Here is a 15,001-nt window from a genome sequence, read left to right on the forward strand (position 1 = left end):
AAATGAAATCCCTCCTTTTCAAATAAGTCGAGGTTCACATATTTGTGAGGAACAATATGTTTAAACTTCGTCTACCTCAAAAACTCAAGACGAGTCTCCTCATCACTGATCCACCTAGAGAGATCAACATTTCTTGTAGCCGCAACATCCTTTCCTCTGTCTGTTGAAGGATGTGATGAAGAAGCCATTTGAATTTGGATACCAGATAATTTTCCTCAATATTAGGGTTTACCAATATAGAAACAACTCAGTGTACATAAGATTTTCAAATTCAGTGTATATAAGGGTGCGCAACGTCACGCGTTCAACGTCAAATAAAATAACAGCCAACGTAAACAATAACCGGTGGCATTATTGTAAATAAATTTACTGAAAAAGTAAAAAAAATCTCTGGTGCTTCTGACAAAAAAAACGTCGAAGATCTACAAAGCTTGGACGTTAAAGTGAGAGTTTAAAAGGAAAAAGAAAAAGTAATAAAAAATGGAGCTAATTTTGGCTTTTGGATGAAGATTAAAACGTCAATACCATCCGAATTTGACGTAACATTCTTGTCACACAATTAATCTTCCCAACCTCTCCAATGCCCTTCACGTTGATAAATAAGTAGACCCATTCAAAACCTATCACACATAACTTCGGTAATCAAATTCATGTTAACTTTTTTCTTGTGTTTTCCTTTTTTTCCTTTACTAAACGAAGACATTTCTTTGTTAACCATGAAGGCATGGTGGAAAACACAGGAAAAAGTTAACACTTATGAATTTCAATTAGACCCTTTCAAAACCTATCCTACATTACTTCCGCAACCAAATTCATGTTAACTTTTTCCTTTGTTTTTTTTTTACTTCCTGGTTTTGGTTATAATGTCTTCCATCATCTTTGGTCTTCATTTTAGATTAAGTGTTCTGTAAGAGGAGATTTCCTTTTGAAATCCTCTAAGTTATAGGACGTCGGTGATCCCAAAAAGAAGACGTCAAGCACCAGGCCTTTGCGTCCAGCACCCAATATTCGACGTCAACTTTATAAATTTAACTTGTCTTGGAGTTGTTTCCACCATAGGAAATCAAATAGCTCTAAAATTTAATGATAGAAGACAACTCCAAGAAAATTTAAAAAACGATTCATACATTGTTGAATGATGAAGTTGAACATCTTCTTTATATAATTATTTTAGATCATAAATTTTTTTTAGCATTAAACATATTGTGAACCATTTTTCATTTTCCTAAGCGCTTCCCTTTCAGTAAGATAACTTAATTTTTTTTGTACTATAAAAAGCATTTTGTTGACTTGAATTTCAAAGGCCACCTTCATATGAACTGAGACCTAAATGCGACACTTTGAAATTCAAGTGAGCAAATTACAATTTGAGGAACAGAAATGGTTCGAAATCTAAGGAAAAGAAAACACAAAGGGAATAAAAACCACGAATCCTAATATGTTCAACAGAGAAAGAGGATGGAAGGGATTACACGAAATTTAAGCAATATTTATACATGAAATGACGACGTTCAAACATCATTATGTGGAAAGTAATACATCTCTTTTGATCCAGATAAGAACTAATTGATGTGCATCCCCCAACAAAAGACATGAAAAACATCGTTGAAAACATTGTCCCACTACTCCACATGGAGTGCCATCTAGCATTATCTGTGACCGAGATACAAGGTTTACGTCTCGGTTTTGGCAGTCCCTGCAAATCGAACTGGGTAGAAAACTCCAAATGAGTTCAGCCTATCATCCTCAGACGGACGGTCAATTCGAAAGGACCATCTTGACGCTTGAAGACTTGCTAAGGACGTGCGTGCTAGACCCCATGGGTGTATGGGATGAAGTCTTACCTTTGGTTGAATTCACCTACAACAACAGTTTTCAGTCCAGCATCGGAATGGCTCCATTTGAAGCTTTCTACGGGAGGAAATGCGGAATGCCACTATGTTTGTTCCAGGAAGGAGAGAAGGTGTTGACTGGACCTGAGCTTATTCAGCAGACAACCGAGAAGGTGAAGTTAATCCAAGAAAGGTTGAAGACGTCACGGAGCAGGTAGAAGTCCTACGCTGATAAGAGAAGAAGGCCTTTAGAGTTCACTGTAGGAGATCACGTCTTTCTTAGACTGAATACAACCACTGGAGTAGGCAGAGTCGTTCGTCCCAAGAAGCTATCTCCCAAGTTCGTCGGACCCTATCAAATCTTAAGGAGAATTGGACCAGTTGCGTACGAGTTGTCCTTGCCTCCTCAACTGTCCAACCTCCATCCAGTCTTCCACGTTTCTCAACTTCGGAAGTACATAACAGACCCTTCTCATGTACTGGAGTTAGAGGACGTTCGTCTTCGTCACGACCGAACGCTAGAGATGCAACCTGTTCGTGTTGAAGACAGCCGCACCAAGTACTACAAGAGGAAAGCCATCTGACTGGTGAAAGTGGTTTGGGACGAGAAGACTGACGACTCTACATGGGAAGTGGAGGATGCCATGAGGGACTTGTATCCCCATCTGTTTACGGGTAAGTTTTAATTTTCGAGGACGAAAATTTTTGTAGTTAGGGGGAATGTCAGAATCATTAAAAACGCACCCAAAACCCCTCTGAACGGACGCCAGGTGTCAAGCAGAGGAGAGTCAGAAATCAGATAGTGGAATGCAGGTGTCAGTAGAGGAGCGGACGTTCGGTTTTAACAAAACTGATTTTTCTGAAATTTGTGTCACACTCTCTCTACATGCATCTTCTTCTCCAAACTCTGAACTTCTCAAATTCTCCTCCTTCTCTCTAAAAAGCCCTCCCTTCTCTCTACCAAAACTCTCTCTTTCTCTACTCCGATCTCCATTCAGGCACCGTAGGAGCACTTCCGGCGTCCCAAGCTTCAGTTTGAACCGATTGGTTTCGAGTTCTGAACGGGTAAGTTCTTCTTGTCCTTAGCCGTTCGTTCTGGTACACATGCAAACCAAGTTCTGGTTGCATAAGTTCTTAGTTTCATTCTAAACTATTTTGGTTTGTTGTTTGATTTTTGTTCGAAGAGTCGTTGAGCGTTGAGGGTAGAAGGAATCGTAGTTCGGCGAACTGAATTTCTGTCTTTAGGACGTTCGTTCACGCTCAGAGGTAAGGGAAGCTTATATGATTTAATTTGTATGATGTTTGAATGGCATGTACGTGTGTTGAGTTGATGAATGATATGAAGTATGAATGTTGATATGTTTGATTATATGAAGTATGATTAATTATGTTATGTGGTGGACGAGCGTCCAAGGAGATGACGAATGTGCATGTCACGAGCTTCTTTGAAGCTTCCTCCAAAGATGAACGCAGCGGAATGAAATGGAAGTTCGAGATTTGAAGGGGAAAATGAGGTTGAATACAGGGAACCCTAGGATCTAGGATTAATCGGTGGAGAACCGAGAATTACGAATGAAACCCTAGGATTGGGAAGGGACGTGATTTGGACCGATTAAACGGTGGTAAATGGAGATTGAACGGTGGAAAAGTGGTTTTTAATGGTGAAAAATGGAGTACGATCGGTGGAAAATGGTGGTAGAGGGTGGAAACCCTAGAAGAAGATGATGAAGTGTGGAGAATGAAGAGAAGATACCTGCGAAGATCCGTGTGGAGTGCGGATATGTGGTTTGGTGACGATGAGCGTATCGGGAGAGAGAAGGAGACACTCTGAATGTGAGAGGCAGGCGCGATGGATGAATGAGGGTGAAAAATGAGAGGCGCGGTTCTGCGAGAGTGAAGGAGGAATGAAGATGTGGCTATTGCGTTGCGCAAGTGCTGGATGACGCATGGCTAAGGAGACTGACGCCACTGAAGCGGATTGGAGCAATGGTGACGTGAGAGAGAAGCATGGTGGAAATTAGAAAAATGAAAGTGAGAGGGGTGCTTGGAAGGTGGCTAGAGGGAGTCTTTGGACTCTCTAGCCTATGACTTTCAAGAGAGAATAATTTCTGATTTCAGAAAATTCAATTCTCATTAATCTCAAAAGTCCATGATACAATGGTGGAGATGGGTATTTATAGTAACCCATGCTCCTTACAAGCTAACCTATGAAAGGTAAAAATACTAAAGAAGGACTACGTCGAGCAGGATTACATCATACCCTCTGATAACAGTTGAAAAAGTGTTATTTTCATGCTTAAAATTGACACAAAAAGCAACCTTTACAGTTAGAAACTAGCTTGAAATCATGCTTTTATCCATATTTTTAGAAATAAGAGAGCTGGACAGGTTTATGCTTGATTTCAGTGTTTTTGTGCAGGTTTTAAGGTGAATTTAGTGAAAGAAGTGAAGAAGGAGAGAGATGGAATCAGAAAAGTCAACCAGAAACCAGAAAAGTCAACCAGTCAACTAGAAAAGTCAACCAGTCAACCAAAAAGTCAACCAGTCAACCAGAATACGAAAAAAGTCAACCAAACGAGTTTTGGGCCAGTTTTATGCGATTTTATGATCTGTTTGGGCCTGGACCCATTTTCTATTATTTTTATGTCCTATTAAAGACCTAGATGTCTTAGGGTTGGTATCTTTGGCAGAAACAAAGCAAACACTCTCTCTTCCACCCCTTTGAAGGAGGATCTTGGATGCTCAGGCTACCTCTTCACCTTTCTAGGGTTTTATCTTTCATTCTTTCATTATTGTTCATCTAGGTTCACCATGAATATGGTGAACTAAACCTTGTATGTTTGTTGGGGAATCAATGTAATCTTTTGAAACTCTCATATATGGAATTTATGCTTGCATCTTAATCTAAGACTTATGCTTTCTTTTATCATTAGTTAGGGTTTTTCCTCTTTGCTCAAGGCTTGCTTTGTTTAACTCATTCAATGCATGATTATTGATTTTGTCGATACGGGAACGTACGGGGAAGTCTAGATCCGGGGAATTTCTCCCAATAGTATATTGGTTGCCTTAAGCTCCTGTGCTAAATAAACTAATTATTAGGAATGCTAGGAATCGTATGAACTCGTAATTAGGGAGAAGCCTTCTTGAAAGGTAATTTAGAGAGTGGCATTAACAATGATGACTTGAATGTTGAATTCCTAAAATATATGAGAGTGGATAAGATGAAATTGACCCCCAACAACATATTCATCAATATATTTCATTGAAAGTGCTTGTCTTTTGTTTTAGCCATTGATCAACCTCATGCATACATGTTTATTTTCGTCTTTTGCATAGTAAAATCCAATTATTTTGTTCTTAAGTCTTAGCTAATCAACAAATCACATAACTAAACTAGGCCGTGAGTCCTTTGGGAGAACGATACTTGGTCTTCCCGAGTTTATTACTTGAAACGATTCGGTCATACTTGCCGATTGTTAAACAAGTTTGTGACATCATATTTTGGTGATCATAAATTTGTCCATCACCCTCCCTCTTAAAAAAAAAAAGATTTGTCCTCAAATCTGGCAATCGCCTTATGAAGAAGCTCCACACAATCTTTGGGAGCATGGCCATTTTAGAGTGGCCTTATTCTTTTATATCCACTTTTTCTTCCTCCTGGATCAAACACAAATTTGCAATAAACATCAAATACATTTTCAATTAATATCAATCTAAGAATGAATTTTTCTATAAAAACAAGGAAATAAGGACTTCTAATATTTTGTTTTATCACATTTGTAAATTCTAGAAGTCCAAATTCACTTTTATCTTGAGTTATTTCTTTCCCATAAGATAAGAATAATTCAAGATTTGAATTGTCATATTTTGAAAAAGTTTGCATAGAATATGAGATGACAATTTGTTTGAAAGAGAAGTTAAAAATTGAAAAATAATCAATTATTGGAAAAGAAGTAAAGATTTGGAAACCTTCCCTTTTAGGTGCCATGGTCTTTGAAAGAATAGGATTTGTCATCAGTAACAATTTCTCCTTTTCTTTCTTCTCTCTTTCTTGCCTTTCTCTCTTTTCTTCTTCTTTTCTCTCTTTTTCTTTTCTTTCTTCTTCTTTTCTTTTATCTTCTTCTCTTTCTTCCTTTTCTTCTTCTCTTCTTCTCTCTTCTTCTCTTCTTAATTCCTCTCTTCTTCTCTCTTCTCTTTTCTCGTTTTCTTCTCTCTCTTTCTTCTCTTCTTCTTTCCTTTCTTCCTTTTCTTTTCTCTCAATCTCTCTTTCTCTTTTCTTATCCTTGATCTCTTTAAGTCTTGCCCCAAATTCTAGTTCTCTACGAAGAAACCCATGATCATTTAAACTCTCAAGAAATAATTTTTCATCATCAATGCAATCTCTAATTATTTCTAGGTTTCTTTTAATGCTTGAAGGCACAAACTTTCTTCTCATGCAAGCTTTTAAATCATGTCAATCACGTATGGAGGACTTTCTACCTTTTCTAACATAATATTGTCTTTCATCCCACCACTCACTTGCATACTCTTCTAAGTTAGAGAGATATATGCTAAGGACATAATATTCACTCTCTCCATAAAACCAAGGATTTATTTTATCAATTTCTTATTCCCAAGCTAGGTATGTTAATGCACCTATGTCTTTACCAAAGGATGGAAGATTCCTAGCTTGTTTAAACATTTCATCAACATTATCTAACCTAGAAGACCTATATGAACTATAAGAAGACATCTTTGTTTTTAAGAGTTTTCTTAATTTAAAGGGTTAAAAACTTTCACTTAGGCAAGTCCTAGGTAAGAGAGGTGAGCTAAAAAGCTGCTTCAGTACCAAGTCTTGCCTTGCCAGAAATGTCTTAGGCTACTAACTAATTACCCCTTAAACTAAAATCACCTTTAAAATCAAAGGACACGACTCAAAAAACAAACACATTCAAAGACTAGACTCCTAATTACGGACTCTAATGTGGTAAGGCTTAGAGTTTAATCTCTTTTAGCCTAATCACCCTTAAACGTGAACACAATTCAAAAATTCAAACAATCAAGAAAGTTGCCAAGAGTTTGAAAGAGCACCAAGAACTCTTCCAAATACTTGGACTTTAATGGCCTTTTACAATGCAGAATAAACCCAATCAAAAAGCTAACACTAGCCTATTATAAACCAGATTACACAAAAACAAATTCAAAGAAAACAAGCTATGCTACTAGTCTTGTTCTTGAACATTCTGGGTACGGTTCACTGCTGCAGGGCTTCACTTGATCAAAATATGCCTTCAACTACCTCTCTCAGCCTAATCAGGAAGTTGCTTCGTTCACTCCTACAAACACTATTGATAACTTGAATCAGTGTTCAGTCATACAAATTGCATGAGACAACAATATGCATTATAAAAGAAGCTTCCCTTTCTTTTGGCTGCACAAGCTTTCCAAGCTTTCCCCTAAGATTCTACTACAGCTCAATTAAACTCCAAATAACTCCATTTATCCTCTGGCCTTCACCGTGTGCAAGTGTTGTGTTGCTTCTAAATTCCTTTCAGGAAAGAACTCCTATCCCACATAATGTTGCAGTTTATCTATACACTAAGATCCCAGAGAAACAAAAGAATCAGTATTTATAACAACACAGTTCAGATTGGATTATTATCAACACAAAAAACAAATCCCAGCCCTAATCTAAACTTTCTGCCTGCATTGGTGTTTTTGAACCCTTAAAGGATCATTGTAGCTTCCAAACAACAATTACAACATCCAATTTATTAGTCTGAATTGACTCAAAGAAATAGTTTGCCTACGTTAAATCTGCTAAGCCAACAATAACACTAGACCAGCACTATCACTTAATGTATGGATGTCCAAACTTGCTAAACCAAATTCAATTTTCAGGAACAGTTAAACCATATGATAACCAAGTATAATATTCAATCAAATATGGTTAACTATTTCTAATCAGGCACAAATCTAACACGAAACTACACAACAGAATGAAGAAACTCTCTATTCAGCTTGGTGTAGTTTATGCAGGTAACAAAGCTCCTTTTTCTCCACTGTAGGTATTCTTGTCTTAGATTTCCCACACGTACAAACTACTTTTGAATAGTGTTAATCAGAACAAAAACTGCACAACTAAATGGTCAGCACATTGCAAGTTCAGAAGTTATTTCAACACTTAAAACAAAAACACCTCTCAACAAGAAATTTGGTTCTTAGATGCAACCACACAAAAACTCACAAAAATTAGGTCTATCTCTGGAAGCTTATCTACGAGCCATTCTTGAAAGATAAACCCATCCCTTCTGAATAATTCCACATCCGAGAACTTGTGAGGGACCACCTTGAAGAGTTTTTCATAACATCCAAATTTGTATCGTTCTTCGTCATCACTGATCCACCTATTTGGACTAGCATTTCTTACAAGGTGTGCAGCCTTCTTTCCACGTCGTGAAGATGAAGAAGCCATTTGAGAACAGAATTTAGACATTTACAGGAAGGGTTTAAGAATTTTGTTTCTGACAATGATACATGATAGATTTAATCAAACTATATGACGATTTTTACATTAACAAGAAACTACATAAAAAAAACACAGGAATTAAACATGAAGTTGGTAGAGGATTTCCACCGTTCCTTCATCGTTAACATTTTCCTCAAGATTTCCATCGTTCCTTCATCGTTAACAAAGAAATGTCTTCGATTAGTAGAGGAACTAATGGAAACCGTAAAGAAAAATTTAACATGAATTTGGTTACAAAAGCTCTGCAGTGTAGGTTTTCAAAGGGTAGTTCCAAAGGATCCGAAATTGTATTTAAAGAAAATGTTGGGAGCCATTAATGCGCCCAACTACTCCAGTGCCCATCAATAATAAAACGTCGCAACCTTTAGAAATTCATCGCCCATCAAGTCAATCCTTATATTGTTAGAGTTCAACTTCAACTGCATAATAAAATGTCGAACGCTTTAGAAATTCGCCATTGCTGAAATTATTTTATTGGGATTTATAAGATTGAAAATTTTAGTTGGGCCTGAAATTGATAAGATTTGATGCATAACTTTATAAATACTAGATTTGAAAATGCACTCAGTGTTTTCTAAACTGAAGAGTTACAAACCCTAGAAATATGAAAGACGTTCCAGAATCTGATCAAAAATGGCTTCTTCATCATCATCAAGAAGACAATGGAAGGTTAACCGGACTGCAAGGAATGCTAATCCTACAGGTTGGATTAGTGATGAAGACATTTGACGGAAGCTTTTTAGTCTAAGGAATATTAAAACTTTTGTTTCTCACAGATATCTGACACTAGTGAGGGTGTTCTACTCCAACTTAAAGATGAGTGATGAAACATTTTGTTCCATAGTCAAGCGGGTTGATATAAAGGTTTGGATTGGTCATCAGCAAGTCTATCCCATCTTTGAATCTTGGAGTGCAAACAAAACAGATTTGACAAAAACTAAAGAAGATGAGTGGGCTAAATGGTATGAGGTGAAAATAGATTGTATGTCAAAATCGCTAAAAAGATTCTTAGGGCCCAAGTAAATTGAAAGCTGACTGCAACAGAAGAATATGGATTTTCGTTCTTGGATTTTAATTTTATAATCAGTGGCTTCTTATGACATTTATTGTTTTGCTGGTTGTAATCATCTTTTGTATGTCAGAATCGCTAGAAAGATTCTTGGAGTTAAGTAAATTGAAAGTTGACACAGTCATTGACAAAAGACTCTAAGGATTGAAAAATCACCGACAAAATTGAAAGGAAGGTGATGTCAACAACTAGAAAGGGATCAACAATAATTTTGCAACACAAGAATATGGATTTTCATTTTTTGATTTTAATTTTGTAATTAGTGGCTTCTTAGCCATCTTTTGTTTTTCTGGTTGTAATCATCTTTAGAATATTGATAAAATTCTCTTTTGGCAATAACATTAGTGAATGGTGATTGAATTGTTGAAATTTTTAATGTTACATCATTACATTGAATATACCATTGCACTCTTTTTTTTTCTTTTAGAACACCAATAGTACGTCAATTAGTAAAGCTACTCGACGTAATATTAATAGAAAAGTTATGAAACGAAGAGGTTAACGTCATTCTTCAAACTTCGACGTATTATTGTCAGCCAGATTACTCCCTTTTTATTTCTTTTTCCTTTAAACCAACAATAAACGTCCAATTTCTTGGGCATCTAACGTATTATTCATTAACCAAACCCAAAGTTCTCTCCCTTTTTTTATTTATCCTTTTTAAATTCAAATAGAACGTCCAACTTTATATGGGAAAACACAATTGGTTGGGCTTGATAAATGTTGTGTTAGAAACGAAGAGATCCGCGTCATATACCGACACCACTGGAGGTCCAGGTATATGGGAAAAGACTATTGGCAGGGCATTAAAACAAAGAGATACACGTCCAATATTGACACCACTCGACGTCCACGTTATTTGGCAAATACATAGGGACGTCATTTTTCCTTCAGTATTCGACGGTAAAATTATTTGAAGTATTTCGAAAACAAATCCATTATTACGTACGCTATAAATGGAAACAAAACAAAGGAGAAACTTAATAACACTAAACATAGGAAAAAAATGAAACTCAAACCACGAAAAGATCCGTAGGATTGTTAAAATGTAAAAGGATTTTTGTGAATGGAGATTGTTAAAATGTAAAATCCAAATATTTCAACCTTTTTCTTTGTTAAAATGTAGAAGGATTTTTTTCAATAAAATCTGTTTTAAATTCATAAGTCTTAACATTTTCCTCTGGTTTGCTACCATGCCTTCATCGTTAACAAAGAAATGTCTTCGTTTAGTAGAGGAAATGGCAGCAAACCAATGGAAAAAAGTTAACATGAATTTGTTTACGGAAATGCAAATCTTTCAACCTTTTCCTTTGGTTTTCTATACTCCTTCAAGTTTTTTTGTGTCCTTGAAGGACATAATAGAAAACACAATGAAAAAAAGAATGACTGTTGGGAAAGGCCTGATGTGGGGTGACCTTTGGCTTCAATAATAAAAGGCAGTCCGAAGGTAAAAGGTCGCTCCTTTTTTTTCTTTTCCATTTTAAATTCTCATAGAACGTCGAACTCTAGGGGACTTACACGTGAAAGGATTGTGAGAATTCATTTTGTGCTGTTACCAGAGGTTTTGAATTGACTCTATAAATATAATGCTTATCGAATGAATAATTCATTTTATCAGATGGTTTAAAAGAAAAAATTAAAAACATAATTTATGGCAAAAAAAATGTCGTTATATGCGTGATGTTTGTCGTTCCTTTTTTTTATGTTTATCTTTTTTTCTTTTTCCTTTTTAACCTCCAATAACAAGTCGTTTTTTAAATTCCTTGAAGGAGTTTATGAATTTTATGAATGGAAGTTGTAGCGTTTTGAAAGGCCTTGGAGTTGTTACAAGTTAACACAAAGAAACCTTGGAGTTGTTACAAGAAATTTTATAAATGGATGTCTACATAAATAATTACTGTTTGGAAAGGCCAGATATGATCCTGATATGGGCTTCAATAATAAAAGACAAAACGTGGGATTCCTTGGGTATTTGACGTATTATTCGTTATCCAAGGCAAAGGTCGCTCTTTTGTTTCTTTTTCCTTTTTAAATTCCCATAGAATGTCTAACTCTAGGGGACTTCGACGTGAAAGGCATTGGAGTGGTTATCTGTTCTATTTGGTACGTTGAACTTTGACGTTATGTGCAAGTACGGCACGTCAAAGCCAAATACCCACATAATTTGACTTTGCTTAGTAAAACGTCGAAGCCACGAGTACAAAGACGTTTTTTCGTTTGGTTTAGAAGAAAAATTAAAAACATAATTTATGGAAAATACAACGTCCAACGCGAAGAAGAATTTGACGTTCTGTGGTTGGTTTAAAAGAAAAAGAAAAAAATAATAAAAAAGGAACTAAATAACAAATCATCTAAGAAGTTTAAAACTGACATTTTATGGGTTGATTTAAATGAAAAATAAACAAATAACTGCTAGCTGTAATACACAACGTCCTTCTTTTGTTACGGTGGTGTCATATTAATTAAATCAATATTTAGTATTTATTTATTTTGTCTTGGACGTCGACTGCTTCCTTATGGACGTTATGTGATAATGACCAGCATGTCCAACCCCAACTAGTTCGACGTTTTGTGTTGTTTTAAACGTCGACTGGTAACAGTTGAAAAACTGCTATTTTCATGCTTAAAATGGATACTAAAAGCAACCTTTAACACTTAGAAACTAGCTTGAAATCATGCTTTTGGTCATATTTTTATAAATAAGAGAGCTGGACAGGTTTATGCTTGATTTCAGTGTTTTTGTGCAGGTTTTAAGGTGAATTTGGTGAAAGAAGTGAAGAAGGATAGAGATGGAATCAGAAAAGACATCAAAAAGTGCAAAAGGAGAAGCCGCAACTACCGCTCAGCGGCAGTTTACCGCTGAGCGGCACTCAGGAAGTCACGGGAGGTCCGTTGAGGGGCAAAATGGCCGCTGAGGGGAAGAAACGACTCACGCACTTACCGCTGAGCAGCACTATTTTTGGGCATGGGCCTAATTTTCTGTAATTTTAGAATAGTATATAAGCTTTAGGACGTCCTAGGGTTTGTACCTTTGGCTGGGAGGAAGCAGAAACACACTTTTCACCCCTTGGGGGTAGATTGGGAGATGGTGACGGCTCTCCTCTTCTCTTTCTAGGGTTTTTCTATCTCTTTCATTCTTTCATTATTGTTCATCTAGTTTCACCATGAATATGGTGAACTAAACCTTGTATTGTTGTTGGGGAATCAATGTAGTCTTGTGAAACTCTCATATATGGAATTTGTTTCAACATCTTACTTTAAGATATATGCTTTCTTTCATCTTTAGTTAGGGATTTTCCTCTTTGCTTAATGCTTGCTTTGTTTAACTCATTCATTGCCATGATTATTGATTTTGTCGATATGGGAACGTATGGGGAAATCTAGATCCGGGGAATTTCTCTCAATAGCATATTGGTTGCCTTTAAGCTCCTGCACTTCAGAACTAATTACTAGGAATGCTAGGAATTGTATGAACTCGTAATTAAGGATAGGCCTTCTTGCAAGGTGATTTAGAGAGTGGCATTAGCAATTGATGAAAAGAATGGTGAATTCCTAAAGTATATGAGAGTGAACAAGATGAAATTGATAACCCCAACAACATACTCATCCATTTAATTCATTAAAGTGTTTGTTTCCCTCTTTTCCATTGATCAAATTCATGCATACATGTTTAATTACTGTCTTTTGCATTTAAAACCTACAATCAATTGTTCACAAGTCTTAAATAATCAAACAAATCATATAACTAACTAGGTCGTGAGTCCTTTGGGAGAACGATACTTGGTCTTACCGAGTTTTATTACTTGATACGATTCGGTCACACTTGCCGATTATTCAACAAGTTTGTGGTGCCGTTTTTCGGTGTTAATAGATTTGTCATCATCGACCCCATAAAGTGTGGGACGTCCTGTTTGGTTTATAAGAGAAAAGAAGTAAAGAATAATTAAGAGATTTACTCTTTTGCTTCATGCTCGCATATAAAACGTCGAATATTTGTCATGGTTGACGTCAAATGTGGGTAGGAGTAATATTGCTGGAAGCCAACCACTATTTCGTTATTTTTTTATTTTTAAATTGAACGTCAGATGTTTCTTAAGTTGACGTTATGTGATTCTAAGGTCATTGTTTCATGTCGATCTTGGCCTTATTTGACGTTAATACATTTTATGTCGATATACTTCTTGTTTGACGTTAATACATTTTAGACGATGCACTACTTTAGTAATTGACGTGGTGCGAATCAATTTATTTACGAAAATGCCACCGATCATTTTTAACGTTGGATATTGAGTGCTACGACGTTTAACGCGTGACGTTATACACTGTTTTTGTACTAGTGGTGTTTAAAAATCAGTTTTTGTTTTTATTTGTTTTCTTTTGTTGCAATGGCTATCTTAAGCCATTAGTAATTTCTGGTTGTACCCATCTTTTGATTATTAATGAAATTATCTTTTCGTACTAAATTTGTGAATGATGTTGATGAATCACTATTTGTACTATTCACTTAACTTTTCGCACCTAATTGTATTAGTGAATTGTGTTTAATTCTCCATTATTGTCTCATTTTCACTATTTGAGCTTATTTAGACTATTAATTCTTATTTTAATTAATTTGAATTATTTGGGCCTAATTATTCCAATTATAATTTGCAAGACAATTTTGGAAACATATTTTGGGACAACAAGAGTGTGGCCACGTCAATAATTGTGTATAATTTCTTTTTGTAATTTTAATTATTTTAGTTTTGGGTCAAACTTTATGACTTTGGACCCATTTTTCATCAACATTTCGAAGCCCATTAGAAGGGCATTTTTGTAATTTGGGGTTATAAAACCCTAAAATCATATTTGGAAAGGGGGGCTCTCCCTCATTCACGTTTTTAGCAGCCCTTTGGAGCGTTCCCACCTCATTTTGGGGGGTTTTAGATTTTGCTTTCTTTTACTCTTCATGTATTGAACTCATTCTCTTTGCAATTTCATAGTTGATTTTGTTTCTACACTCAAGTTTCTTCTTCATTTACGTTTACTCTTGCTGTTTGCTGTCGCCATTCGGTTTTTACTATTCATTTTCGTTCTCTATTATTGTACTCGGTTTCAATTTATGTTTTTCCCATATTTTAATTGTGCCACGTTGTTCCTTTTGTTGCATTGGTTATAATACCGTTAGCTCTCTAACATACATCATTGTAGGTACTGTTCGGCTTGTTCTTGTTCATTTTTCTGGTGTTGTAGTTTCTGCATTCTGATTTAATTAACATTTTATTGATCTAATATCGTTCGGCTTTATTCTGTATGAACTCGTTTTGGAATTAATTGCAATAGTTTCCCATTCTCGTTTCCATTCGCTTGCTGATTTTTGTTTCCCTAGCTGATAACTGTTAGAACCGTTCTGTCACTGTTAGTACCTTTCGGCTTCTAGCTCTTCTCCTTTCTGCTTATCTTCTCCTCTCCCTCATACCGGCTGTACTAATTTGTATCGTTCGGCTTCTAACAAACTTCACTGTTAGAACCGTTCGGTTCACTGTTAGTACTATTCGGCTTTACTAATTTGTACCGTTCAGTTTCTAATTCTTCGTCCCTACCTTTCTTCTC

Source organism: Vigna umbellata, chromosome 8, assembly GCF_029865625.1.
Source record: "Vigna umbellata cultivar VRB3 chromosome 8, Vumbellata_1.0, whole genome shotgun sequence".
Taxonomy (NCBI): domain Eukaryota; kingdom Viridiplantae; phylum Streptophyta; class Magnoliopsida; order Fabales; family Fabaceae; genus Vigna; species Vigna umbellata.